Source organism: Bradysia coprophila, unplaced genomic scaffold (genome assembly GCF_014529535.1).
Source record: "Bradysia coprophila strain Holo2 unplaced genomic scaffold, BU_Bcop_v1 contig_24, whole genome shotgun sequence".
NCBI classification, from domain to species: Eukaryota; Metazoa; Arthropoda; class Insecta; order Diptera; family Sciaridae; genus Bradysia; species Bradysia coprophila.
Genome location: NW_023503501.1, coordinates 1,426,613 through 1,441,364, shown reverse-complemented (window position 1 = coordinate 1,441,364; position 14,752 = coordinate 1,426,613). Strand labels below are relative to the sequence as shown.

Here is a 14,752-nt window from a genome sequence, read left to right as displayed (position 1 = left end):
ATTGTTTCGTTCGGATAATCTAACTTTACGATTTTCATTTCTGTTCGTTTACTTAATCAAATATTTATGCGAAAAAAATAACTAGAAAATGAAATGTTGAAAAGCCATGGATCAATTTTCTTTGTTCCACATATAAACATAATACTTAACTCGTCAAGTGCCTGTACATGAAGCTACCTGCAAAATGTTCTCCACTTTACTTATTCATTGTCTTTTCAATCTTACCTAATGCATCCCATTATATACACGTTCATTATACCCGATATAATTTACTTTTTCACATACGATTGCCTTCAACACCGGCTATACATACATACACAATCGGATATCCACTGTTCAACCGATGCATAATTAAAAATGAAATGGCTTCACTGCTCACTATTAATGATAACTACATCTGGGTTTATATGTTACTTTTGCCTTCAGACTACTCCTTCTCATATCGTAATAGGAAAATTCATTTTTTATGTTGCCATTTTCATTTTGTTAATTGAAATGAATTTTTCGCAAAATAGACATTGTCTGTTTGATCGACGGTTAAATTGATTTTATTTTTTAATTTGTTTAAATAGGCAAATACTGTTCAAGTTCCTATTTTAATTAAAAAGAAAATACGACCAAATCCTGTAATGAAGTACAAGATTTTGATTCAAACACAAACAAAATGTTAAAAAAACATTTACAAATTATTTGGCAGTAACGCGCCAATGGAACGTTGGAAATGGAAGAAGCTAGGTGTTGAGGTCGGCTGCTTTCAGATGAAATTATAACTCGTAGACTTTTGAATTTCTTTAATTTCCTTTATTGCACGTCCGACTGATAAATTCATTTCTTTTACATTCAGTACATAAACCTCAATTCAAACAAAATTCTTCTTCCAACTGTCAATTCTCAATAAAAATTCATTCCCAGCCGAATTATACGTTTCATCCCAAACGCTAGGGGACGCCAACATCCAGCAGTGGATAGCAACAGGCTGAACAAGAAGACGAAGAAGAAGAACTCGACAATACGGCCATTCAAAAAGTGGGTATATAGACAAATAACAAAGAGAGATTAGAGAGAGAGAGAAAGAGAGAGGGAGATAAGCTTAATATGCACTTCACTCCGTATAATCAAAATAAAATTAAGACGAATCGGTACAACGCTAGAATGCACCGCCACAAACATTTATAATTTAACTCAAGGCAACCCATTTTAACACAAAATGGTGGTCCAATTTTTTCTAGAAAGGATAACTTCACCGAAAAAATATTATTTTTTCGCACAAATTTAGGCTACAATTTAGCGTTGTGTCGATTCGTCTTATGAGTGATGGAAAATATCTTTATCTCCTGCAAGCTGATATTTCATACATTACGCGTTTCTGCATATAAACACAAACACATACATAACCACAGCCTATACGATTGGATAATTCACACATAACCCACCTAGGGTAAATTTACTTTCCATCTACATATTTGAAAAAAAAAAAATCGCCGAACGGCGGAAGCGAACACGGGACCAGCAGCATATCAACCAAACACGCTGACCACTACGCCAACAAATCACATAACGCGATGCAATTGGTGTCGGTAGTGGTTCGTTAGTCACTTCTACATCGATCAAATAATCAGAGTAGTCGGAATGATGTGATTTGAACGAAATGTTGAATTGGATAGTATATGTGTGTGAGTAAGTAAATAAAGGATTCTCTGTATGATGTTTTTTTTGTTGTGAATGCGTTTTAAAACAACATGCTTAATTAATTAATTTTAAATCCAAATTTTTGTGGTTATTTCGCTAATGTATGAAATATCAGCTTGCAGGAGATAAAACATTGTTCTACCTTGGTGTATATTTCTCGAATCACTTCTTATGTATAATTGTATATACACTCGCTGGCGCTCGTTATATACAATTGTACATACGAAGTTATTCTCGAAATATACACCAAGGTAGAAAATGTACTATTTTGGAAAATGTAAGACGACATTACCACCACAAATATGGTTTCAATAGAAAATGGATTTGTTTTTGGCAGACTGACCATTTCTGAATATTTTCTCAATTGACGCCGTGAGTGCGGTAAAAATGTAAAATGGAAAGTGCGTAATACTTTCTAACGCGTCATTTTCATATAAGGAAGCGTTGAAATGTATTTTTCGGTTCACTTTTTCATCGAATCGTTCACATGAAATTCAAATTTTGGGCACACTTAGGTCGTGAATATGGTCAAGCTGATACAGACAAATCTACATTGAAATATCTATTGAAAGATAACACTCTTGTATGGTGGTTGTTGACGTCTTAGATTTTTCAAAAAGGAATTTTGTAAACATATTTCAGCAAAAATACAATACGAACGCTCAACTGTACGCTACAGTTTTAAGATAAGTGGCCATGACTCTTAACTTCATTCAGATTTTCGATGCGTTTTCAATTATATTTGACAATTGCAACCAAAGCACATGTGCATCGACACAACACAAAAATTTTGTAAAATATTAGTGATTGAAAAATGTTCTGATCCGAATGATTTTTGATAAATTTCATTTTATAGGTACCCCGAGTACACAACTGGCTCGTACAGGCTATATTTAATCTATACTCTGTTTCAATACGAATTCTATAGTCTGCTAGGAGTCAGAGTTTTGCATTCTGGCAAAAGTAAAAAAAAAAAAACTTTGATCATAGGTGGATCCACGGCTGCCAGACCTCTATTTGACATAACGTCTGTGCTGTGTCGATGCTAGAAAGCTGCTATGTTACAACACCACAAATCAATTCATTTAACGATTCTTATTGTTAAATGGGTTAGATCTGCTATATCAGATGCGATACAGCCACAACTACATACATCTGAGATACACCACATCTATATAACATTTCTAATCGAATTAAAACAATTCCGTTTATCTTAATAGTTTCGACTTTACTAAATTTGTTTGAGAACTTGTTTCTGATTCGATAAATATCTCTGAAAATTATACGGCCAGAGGTCTTTTCCACAAGTTGACAACTCGTTCTTCTGTTGCATACATTTCGGTGACTTCAGTTGCAATATGTTATCGTGTTATATATATGTAGGCAAAAAAGAGCATGCAATTGCATAATGTAGTGGCGTTACGTCACCCGGTCGGAGATATCAACAAGCAATTCGTTGGTTATTTGGTAAGTTGAACGATCAGACATGACTTCATATCAATGAGATATAGAATCCGAAATTAAGTGAAAGCAGCTTACAATATATATTTTGTACTGTATATCCATCTAGCGAAACACACACACCACGTCTAATTTATGCAGATTATAGAATTTTGTTTCGAGGCGAGTTAAAATGCACATATCAATTACATAAAGTGCATATCATTTTGGTTGATCGTTTAGATGGATAGAAATACCCGGCAACATATAATTCAATCAAATCAATCAAAATGTTATAATGTCGCCTGTATTAAATCTAAATGCTAAAATCCACCTACGTTCATCACAAAATTACCATACAAAACATGACTTAATGTGAAATGAACATTTATATGCATTTTCCAAAAAATAAAAAGCAAAAATGTTTACACATTCGTTCGGTGTGCATTCACAGTCTCTCTCTCTCTATCTCTAATATAAAATATACAAAACACAGTCAGAGTCAGAACCATTTGTTTGAATTTTATTATTATTGTAAATTGAACATTGTTACTGCCATGAATGCATGAACAAAATTGTACTTCATGCACCATTCTGTATGATACACGATGCATTTTTCGGTCCATTCTAATATTGCATCAATTCAATGATGCATGAGAGTTTAGGTTTTTCATGTCAATAGTTAGTAAAATGTTCATTTTCGTAATATTTGTTATGCTTTTCGGATAACAGGTAACCAATACTGTTTGGATAACGAATGCAACAAAGGATTTGTTTGCAAAACAATTGCAACAAAGGAATTCTTGTTAGAAGTTCCAATCTATATCGGAAATAAAACAGCTATTACGAAATTGGGCAGTACACTCTCTAGCAAACAAACTTCGTTTAACATCATGTAAATTTTTACAACATTTCAAAAGACATCGAAACTACGAATTATTTCGAACACCGTAATGGTGACAAGAGACATAATAATGTTCAATGTTAAAAAGGTCATCGCTGCTCATACCTCATTCAATTCATTTTTAAAAGTGTAAAATTTGGTAAAGTTTTACCATCCTAATTGCCCTAGTTTTTTTTTGCTGGAGAGGGTATTGAATTGGGTCTTTATTTAATCACTAACTTTAGGTCCTCACCAGAGCTTACTTGATTGTATTATCATAATTGGAATTGATGAGAAATCAAATGACCAAACAATCGATCACACTCGGCTTTCTTCTACTTCGTCCTTTTTTGTGGCACCATCATCTGCTTCCGACTTCTTCCTTTTAATTATACTTCTTCCTTTCGTTTGCTTAAATTTTTGATGCCTTCTAGGACTTATTCTGCTTATCATCTCCGTCTTCTACTTATCATCATCTACTTCTTGTTTTTTTTTTGACGTCCACAAACTTTGCCGTGGTTATTGCCGTAAATATCTTGTACATGCTGCTGTAGAAAACCGTACTTTTCATGTTTCAAGCTCTTCTTTCGACGCCCTCAGCATGTAAAATCCATTACATAATTCGGTATAAAAATGAAAGGTCGCTTTTTCGTGTGTTTATTGACCTAAACTACGCCTCGGAACAACAAAATTCACACTACCTTTCATCTTTTTTATCCCTAGTCATGTAAATGACTATTGTTTCTTCTTCAATTTGCACAAAACCGCTTTGTCATCGTTTTTTCCTTTGTTGTTATTTTTGATCAAAATTCCAAATCATATTCCGTTTTCAGTTCGCGTGTGATGATTTCGATTTTCAATCTTTTGTCCATTCCACACAAATCCATCCTATTTTTTATTCATTTTCATAAACCTAAATTTGTATCATAAAATGAAACAAATTCCATCCTATTTCAATTCACTTCAGACTATTCTCCACTGCCCTATTCACAATCTGGGCCCATAACCTATTGAGAGTTGACTGTAATTGGAATTGATGAGAATTTTACGATTGCGTATTTCAACAATTCTTACAGAGGAAATATAAATAAGAAGAACAATGGAAATCTACATTGAAAATACTTAAGACTCCGCACCCTGAACACCCCGTTCAAAAATGACTTCATTCCTACTTTTCTGTTACATTTCTTCCATTTCTGTTCTTTTGATCGTCTTAATTCAATTCTATTCAAAGGGCAGCGTGATCAAAAATAATCCCAAAAACATTGCTTCCGCATGTCGGAGGTATAGATCGTCCTATTAACAATGGGAATGATATTAAAATTTCTTTATTATAACTTCATCTTCGGGCCAGTTCGGAGACCTATGAAGTTTCATTTGTATGGAGAAGAAGCACTCAAAATTCCACTAAATGTTTTGAATCTACGTCGTCACGTATTACGGTTCACAATCCAATTACATAGTTAATCTGACTAATTGATTTCATAAGTCGACCTATTCAACGAATTATTTTTTTAATTATCTCTATTAATGGACAAAAAAAACGAAACATCGACGAGTCGACATTGTGCTTAGGAAACAAAAATCCAATTTTCTTGGATAATATTGAGCCAAGCGTAAACCAGTCTCTATCGATATTAAAACCATACATTCATTGTGTCTAAGAGCAAAGAATGTTTGGTAATCGGATTTTTAATTTATACAAAACGGTTTTTCCACTTTATTTTAAACCCAACCCATATTTTTGAAGTTCAGTTAAAATGTCAATATGACAAACTGGTGTATAAAGTGTTTTTGTTTCATTTGCACACTCGAACAAAAAGTGCGGTAAACGCTATTCTGCATTATTATAAAATGTTCGATAAAATAAATATTTTAAAATTTATCGCAGAATTGCATATAGCTCTGAACATGACTACACCTTCCAAACAAATTAACATTTATATAAGCTTCTCCAAATAGAAATTTTAATAAACATATCTACTCCAGTCTAGACACTTTTGTAGTCAGTCACATTTCTGTCGACAATTAATGGTGATTTTTCACTAGTAATATTGATATAACAAACAGTTTAACTAAAAAAAAAAACTTGTCACTTTCAACAGTTACCTTCGCAACGTTGTGTTAAAAATTCATTTTATACCGAAAAAAACCTCTCAACCAACGACGGAATGTGAAATAAATTGCAACCTTGTTTGTATAATTAATTACGACCAATGTTTCTTTTCATAAAGATGTTTAGAGTTAGGCGCTATACCGACTATCTAAATTGCAATATATGTGATCGAATCAGATATGTTTGCGTCATTTATGAGGTCGAAAACATACGATCGAAAATTTTCCGTTGCTTTACCTGTGAATATCGGATTACAATAGAAAATGCAGCTTCTTTGACTCTTTATTTCATTTGTTTAAGAAGAGTCAAATTTGATGTAGGTTCCGGTGAATCATCACCCTCGAATAATTGGATAGACATTGTCGCAGATTTTTGAATACTCTTTATACTCTTCATCAGATATCGTTAAATCCTGACGATAGTTCGGGATGGTCTTAATCATTTCAAAAAAAGCTCTTACGTACGATACTTTCCCGTTTACCGTACATTTTGCGAAACTTGTCCATATTGTTCTGCAGATGATCCAGGTTTTTCGATGCTTCAATAACATGCTCCCAGGTGAAGGCGTGCCAATTGAGTAGAAAGTCAAGGATTAATCACCAGATTTCAATTGCTCTTTCGGCATCGTTGGGTCGGTCTTTATTTCCTGCATCATGTTGATCGCTTCAGCTACCGGTGTTGCTTGTACCATGTTGTTCGTACTGAAATTGTATGTTACAATTTCAGAGGATGCATGTGACGCTTCAATTTCAATCGCTCGAGCAGTCTGCTCTACTAACGCAGCCGTTGCATCGATTGGACCAACACCACTGGTACAGGGATTCCAGCAATGAACTGCCAGAAATCTAGTACATTTTCTGCTGGCCATACAAAAATTCATCCGAAAATAAATTCTCTACAGTTCGCTGGAATCCCTAGCACCCACATTGCGTATGTGGTTGTACCATTGGTTTTCCGTCTGAGGCAGTAGCTCAAACACTAAATTTTATCTCCCATTTGCAAGAGTTAATGCTTCATTTAATTGATTGTCAATCCTTTGGTTTCAATTACGCTGGCTGCATTCGTTCTTACTTGATTATCCGAACGCAAACTCCCATCTACCGGTATCGTCAATATTCTCTCCCGCATTGCTTCATTTCCACTCGGTCGTTTCTTGACCGGCAACAATGTGAATAGCTTTCTGAGTCCTTCGGCTTTGATTTCGCGCAACAGTGTTCCTATGTGAAATAAATGGCTACATTGGAAACACTAAGTTGAACTGAAATTATTACTTATTATTACTAATATCTTCCAAAAATAAACTGTCACAAACAAAGTGTCAGGTATGATTTATCGATCAGCCCACAAATAAAGTGTAACATTAGTTCATTTAGATATAGTGCACCGGTAAGAAACCTGTAATCACGATTACAGCCGATCATAAGGTGGATATAAAATTGGATATACTCAACAGTCACCGTCAGAGCCGCAGTCCATCGATCGAAGATATCTTATTCGATTCGTTTTCGAGTTACACAGGATGGTACAGGATGGCTGATCCGCTTCCTTTCCATAGCTTGATTAGGATAGCAGGTATAGTAGAAACGAAACGAGTCGGAGGTTAGAATATCGCATTATTAGTTCAATTGACAGCACATCCGATGAACTTAGCTTAGATTTTTTTTCTGCTTTTAACGTTATTCTATCCACAAATCACATTGAAACACAGCGAGACAGCAGTATCAGTATGAATGTAACATTTACGCAGTACATTAATGGGATGTACGAGTCTTTTATGTGTCTTTAATAAGGCTCGGAAACCTGATTTAATTCAGGTCAGGTGCAGGTTAGTAAGTTTTCAGCCAAAATGAATTTCAAACGCAAAACCAACGAAATTGAATGGTTCGAACGATGCCAAAAACAAAGCCAGATGCCAAAATTGTTGTAATGTAAGACACTAATACCAAAGCCGTTCGGGCACAGATCTCAACTTGTCGATAGTTGTTTGATGTTTCCGTATTCCATGCCTGGGAGATTGCAGGAGCAATGTTCAGTCATCTGGTTGATGACATTTAATTTAAATTTTCAAAGACCAAATGTTGAGAGCAAATATAATTGGTTGTCGTCATCTTTGACATATGCCCTGCAGATACAGATGACAATGCAATTTGTTGGTGGAATTGAGGTTATGTAACTTTCTAGGTGTTCTTGTGCAGTTTTGTTAATATTCGCCAATACAGTGTACTCCATATGTATAGCGTTAAATGGACCATTCTTTAGTACAAATTATTCCACTGGCTCACTTATCACTCAGAAATAAGAATATTTCGTTATGTGACCAAACAAAGCCACACTGACATCTTGGCCGCGTTCACTTGCCACTAAAGGTTCTAAAGGTGAACAAACTGTAAACCGATTCACTAAATTTGGTGAATTTTTCTATTGATATTTGGTGAAATTCAGTCAAATACGTCCTTAGGTCCTGCCATGTTTACAAATATTCAAACAAAACCACCAAACTCAGTTAAATCGTTTTTAAACGTCGAGCTAAGATTTGCATCTGATAAAAAATAGATTTGAAAACACGTTGGGTAACTCAAATCAGCAACAACAAAAAATCACAAAATTTCTATTCCGCTACAATTACCTACTGCGAATTTCGTTTTACTATGAGACGAAGAGAAAAAAAACCGCTAAACTTTTTATATTTATTTTTTGATTACCTCATTTGTTTATAATACGATTATTGTGTAATGTTTTCAGCAAGTGGATAATAACCCAAAGATAATGGTCGGTAAGACATTTAAACTTAGCCATTCCACTCGAAGACATTTGAGTTTGTTTTTATGCCATTAAAATTGTTTTTTTTTGTAAAGGTGCATTTTGCCTTTGCATAACTTACACAATAACGTGTTGATTTATCGACTTTTTGTTTTCGGTGTTTTTAATTCGTCTGAAGGCTTTTGCTGGGGAGGAACAAAACAAATGTTCGTTGATTTTCCAACGAAATTAAATTCTGTCAGAAATATTAAAATTAATTTGGAATTGCCTACAGACTGTCATGAAATAGTCATTGTATTTTTTAAACGTACATTATGTTCCTGTAAGGTGAACAAATAAAAAAAAAATATTTATTTACTGAAATGAACGTATGTTTCGGTGAAATTAATGGATACCGAAAAAAAAATCATTCGATTTGATTTTTTGATTAAACAAAAAAACGCTTCACTGATTCCATTATTACGTTAAATTTCAATTTAAAATTTTGATGTTTTTTTTTCTTCATTAAATTAACTGTTTGTTCATAAACGTCGGTGTGCTATGGATGTATCAATTGTTTTGTCGGTAAGCGAATAATACAAAGTAGAAATTCAATTTTTAATTAGTGTTCAATATTTCGTTTGTTTCCCAATCGGAACGATATGAACTGGAAATGTAAAATGGGAAAAATTCGGAGAGAGTAGAAATATCTGAAGAAAAAAAAATTGTGCAGAAGGAAAAAAAAACAGATTGGAAAGTCAATTCACAGAAAATCAACTGTGACAAAATACAATTTAACGCTAAGAAATTGGTGTGAAAGTTTATGAAGCATCGCTGTACAATTTTTTTTTTTTTTTGAAAATTCAATTCAACAAAATATCTAAATTCTTTTCAGATGCTCAGCTTTTACAGAAGAGAGAGAAAAAAAAAACGGTAACCAAGACACAACCAACAAAAAAAAATCTCCATCCATTTCATCAATGAAAATATTTGAAATAAAAAATCGACCAACCGTAAGTTTATTGATTCAAAAGAAAACCTTTTTTTTGTGTGGAATTTAACTTCGTTACATTTAACCTCGTAAAACTTAATACATTTTATGATGGAACCTCGGATGGAACTATATAATGTGAATGGTTTGTATGGGTATATGTCATGTGTATTCACACTATGTGCCATCACATGAAATGTAATTTATCAAGTTTTACTCACTCACTTGACATTCATTTATATGAACATTAAATTTTATTTCTTTTTTCTTCTAGACTCTTGTACTTTATGATAATGATGACAAATTAGGTTTATGCAAAATAAATTTGTGGTTTTTAAATGAAGAAGAACAAAAAAAAATGTTTTATGGTTTACAATTTGGGAGATACGTGGAAATTTTACGAGACGAAAGAATCATTTTTGCTGTTTAACCGTGTTCGTTGTGTTCATGGCGCGTTTACAGCTAAAAAAAAAGAAAAATTTCTTCTTTTTGTAAAACTTTTCTCATAATAGTTTCTATGTGAATCGTTTAAACGATGGAAATGGAATTTAAATTCGGTCGGGACTACGAATAGCGTCGTAGTTTTGAAAATGTTTCGTTTTTGTTATGTCTTTGTGAGACCATTCACCATTGACGGTCTTTCTAATTGCAAACGACAGCTTATCACTTGCATTAACACTTTTCTTTTAATTTTTTTAAATTTTTAATCGGCTTAGTCTTAGTTCACACAAGCTCTTTCATTCCGACGGTTCAAACTCTATACAGAGCAGATATATCATAGAAAAATGGAAAAATATTTTCAGCTTTTGAAATTGCTTGAAATAGTTTTCATAACGGGAAAATATGTTGCAGGAACTGTTTTGCTTGGTTTACCAATTGAATTCATCCTTTAACAAATATTGTAAATCTCTTTACCAATATCTTGATGAAATTGGTATCAATTTGATGAAAGTATTGTCTAATGAGCCATGACCCAAATTTTGTGTTTTTCTATTTTGAATCAATGAAACTCTTCATTTTGAGCAACAATTTGTTTTACAGCATACACCTAAAATGTACCGTTTCTTTTATCGGTGCTCAAAATCTAGTCCTTCGAAATAAACATCTTCGAATTTTCAACGTTTTCCGTTTTTTATCGATGTAAAATTTAAATCTGAGATGCCTGCACGTCTGCAGCTATAGGAGGGTTAATTTACTTGAACCATCCATACATAACTAATAATAAATCATTTCTATTCACATGATCACTTTTGCATTGTTAGTGGGAACAAAACCAACTGTTTAGTAGTTAACCATCTGAAAACGATTTTAGAACTCTAAATGAAAGAATTGTGTTCCTTCTACTTTACGTGCCCTTTTGTTGAGAACAGTTCCTACCAAATGAGTAACGAAGTTACTGTTTGCAGCCGGGTGCTAAAGGCTAAGATACACTATTCGCAACCGAGTGCTGATAGCCAAATAGTCTAAAATACACTATTTACATCCACGAAGCAACAGTTCATTTTTAATTGTACAAACGGCCTTACATTTGAGTTTTTAACAATTGGGGGCAAATAGTGTGTTTTACACTATTCGCAACCGGGTACACGCACGTGGAATCTACAAATGAGAAAAAATCATGAAACAATCAGGAGAAAAAAGTGCCTGCTCTTCTTAAAGACAACATACACCGGCAAAGGGCTTTTTACGTAACTGACTGAATGACATTACCAACGAACAATTACAAACATTTAGTAACAAACAGTTACTAAATCCAAGACGCAACCTAATAACCGGTTCAATCAGATGTCTTTATTGTGGACAACAACCTGATGAAGCCAATTATCTGTGTTGCGGTTGAGTTTCGAACCCGCAACTGGCAATTCAATGATTCAATGTGAAGTCCCGACTTACACACTGCGCTATTGAGTTGTCATTTTCTCATTCTGTTCCTTTAAAGTGGAAGGTATGTGAGGTGTGCCATCACCACTTTTTGCTTGAATACTTTACAATTTTTGGGCTTTTGCCACCCGTGGTCACGTCTCTGGTAAATTTACCGAAAATCCATTCTGTGTATATCGAGAGCTCTCAAATCCGTCCAAATCCATTTAAATCAACACATACTCATAACGATTCATTTCAAACATTTCTCACTAATTGCAAGCTCTTTTCGGAATCCTTTAAAATTCTGTGAATGTCCAAAATGTTCAGAAAAAAAAAGTACAGAGCGGGTATGCTGTAGGTATTATTCATCCGAAATAAATTAATGTGTTTTTAAATCCAGAGGTTTCAAGCGGCACGTGCTAAATGATTTTACAAATTTCGCCCGAAACTGACAACATGAAACAATTTTAGAGAACCTCAAGGCCAATCGAAAAAAAAGCGTTGAAATTAGTGCAGAGATTAACCCGGAATTTTAAATTATTGTTGGCTATATGTTAGCAGCTTAAATGAACGAAAAATAATATTTTGATGAGCAAAATATCTTCGTGTTCAGTGTATTCTGTGTACATTCAAAAGAATACACCGCCGGATATCAAGTCAATATTGCTATTAAAATCGATGCTCTTCACACTTTGAGTTCAAATAGCCACTGTGTATACCATTATATGACTGGTTTCTACTTTTTAAAGACAAATAATGGTACAAGTCTTCGGTCTCTGTCAAGTCTTATTTATAGCAATTTTATTTTCTCAAAATTCCGTAAAATTCTGAAAAAGCTCCTAAAAACTCCGGAAAATATTTTCCGAATTTTTCGGAGTTTTTTTATTTTTCGGTTTTTTAGGATTAAATTTTCCAAAAATAGGCCTTGGTCTCCATAATATGGCCCGTCTTACTTGTGGGCGTTGCTTATTCAATAGCGATAAAATTGTTTAACTTAACTGCTAACAGAGTCACTCATCGATTTCGCTCCATTCGTTCAATGACTCTATTTCACCAACAATGCGATGCATAGAAAACGGACCCTAATTTTTACTTAAAAATGATATGAAGTCATAATACCATGACGAGACTCTATTAGCATTAGTTTAATAACGAACTAGAATTATATCATTAAATTCATTATGTGAATTGGTTCACCTCCGTGACAGGATTATTCCCACGAACATTATACGCTGACCCCTATCAAAAATAAAATTGTAATTTTGTGACAATATTTTTCATATATTCAAGCAACACAAACAGAAATTGTTGAGGTGAATGAAAAAAAAAACCGACAACAAAACGATCACAAGAAATGAAAATATCATTCCAGTTAAGTATGGAACACATTTATTCCGAAACATAAAAAAGAACCACAACAACACCAACAGCAACAACATAAAAGTTGTTTTTGTTTCAATATAATTTAAACTTATCGAAACATTCGGTCTGTAATTTAATAATTTGATAAACAGTTAAATTCATAAAATTAAATTGAATGAAATGTTTAAGAAAGTCCAAAACAAAATTTTGAAAAGAAAAAAAAGACTTAACAGTTCATTAAGCAATACAACAACAACACCAAAAAATTTTGTTTCTTTCGAATTTGTAAAACGTTTTAAGACTTACCTCATAATAATGAAGTATAACTGTCAATATTCCCCTCATTTAGCCAGCACAACCAAATTATGTCTTTAAGTTTGTTTTTTTTTTTCTTCTTTTTCTCGTCTCTTCGTTTTTATTTGAATTTCTTTTGATGCGATTTACACTTTATTGAATCAACGCAATTATTGACTTGGCAGTTGATGTTTAATTAAAAATAATTCTGATGACAAACGCTATAAATTCAATCATAGCATATAGTATACTATAGAAGCGCCAAACACATTACACAATTAAACACTTAAGATTCGTTGACTTCAATATATATCCACAACGCTGTTTTTTTATGATCACAATTCCATAATACAGACACACAACGTTATAATGAAAAAAAACAAACCTTAGACATTACTTCCTTCCATCGTAATTCTTTTGTTTTGAATATTCATTCAACCGTCGACCGACGAATAATATGAACCACCCAGCGATAATTCGATATCGAGCGAAATAAAAAAGAATACCGAGCATGAATTCCAATTTCAGCTGGTGAACATGTTGAGTTCTCAAGATTAATTTTTTTTTTTACTTAAATGAATTGTACGTAAAAATAAAATTGCTTCGTTGCTCCGGTACATAAATAATGCATAACCACACAAATCACAAATCTGTTTGATCTTTTGACTTTTCAACGTCCAAGAAATCAAAATTACAAAAATATACACACAAAACGTCTAGCTACTGCGCTACATTTATTTTTTTATTATATATTTTTCTATAACGTTCCGGTAATATTTTATTTACATTTATAGTACTACCATCGGTGTGTATACACCAACTGAGAACAATACTTCTTCGGCCGTACATTAGCCAGTAACGTTCGCGAAGCGATGTAATCGGTAAAATAAAATGAAATGCACAACAAACACCATCAGGTGTTTTACGAATCAGCTCAAAATATAAACTGACAGCTGTTTTAACCGACTTGTTGAATTACTCGAAACCAAAGCGAGAAGATTCTTTTTTTTAAACTTTGTTTTTTATTTCATTTTTTTATAAAATCAAAGTTAATTTACTTTCAGTTGAGTTTGTACTAAAAATGAGAGAATGAGAGATTGGTGGCTCAGGCTCTCTCATCAAATCAGTTTACTCAGAGAAAAAGTCGTTTTACAACTTTACAAGAAATTGAATGAATGAGTCACTTTTGTCCATTTTTATTGTAAAATGCATATTATCAAATCAATTATACATCCACACATACATGCACACACTCACAATTCACTCGACAATAATACACGTTTTATGCGTTCCTTATTTGCTATAAGCATTAACCGTCCGTGTTCCATGGAATTTTATAATAATTTTACGATCAATTTTATCATTTGAATCGAAC

The 14,752-nt window shown here is 33.3% G+C and overlaps 1 protein-coding gene across 2 annotated transcripts in view; it reads right to left on the bottom strand.

The window, feature by feature from the left end:
* LOC119077783 overlaps window positions 1-14,326 on the bottom strand; it is a 90,918-nt gene extending 76,592 nt beyond the window's left edge. For both annotated transcript variants that reach the window (XM_037185091.1, XM_037185092.1), the window contains exon 1: window positions 13,390-14,326. The gene's annotated coding sequence lies outside the window, so the exon portion shown is untranslated. The remainder of the gene's footprint in view (window positions 1-13,389) is intronic.
* Between the last annotated feature and the right edge of the window lie 426 nt (window positions 14,327-14,752).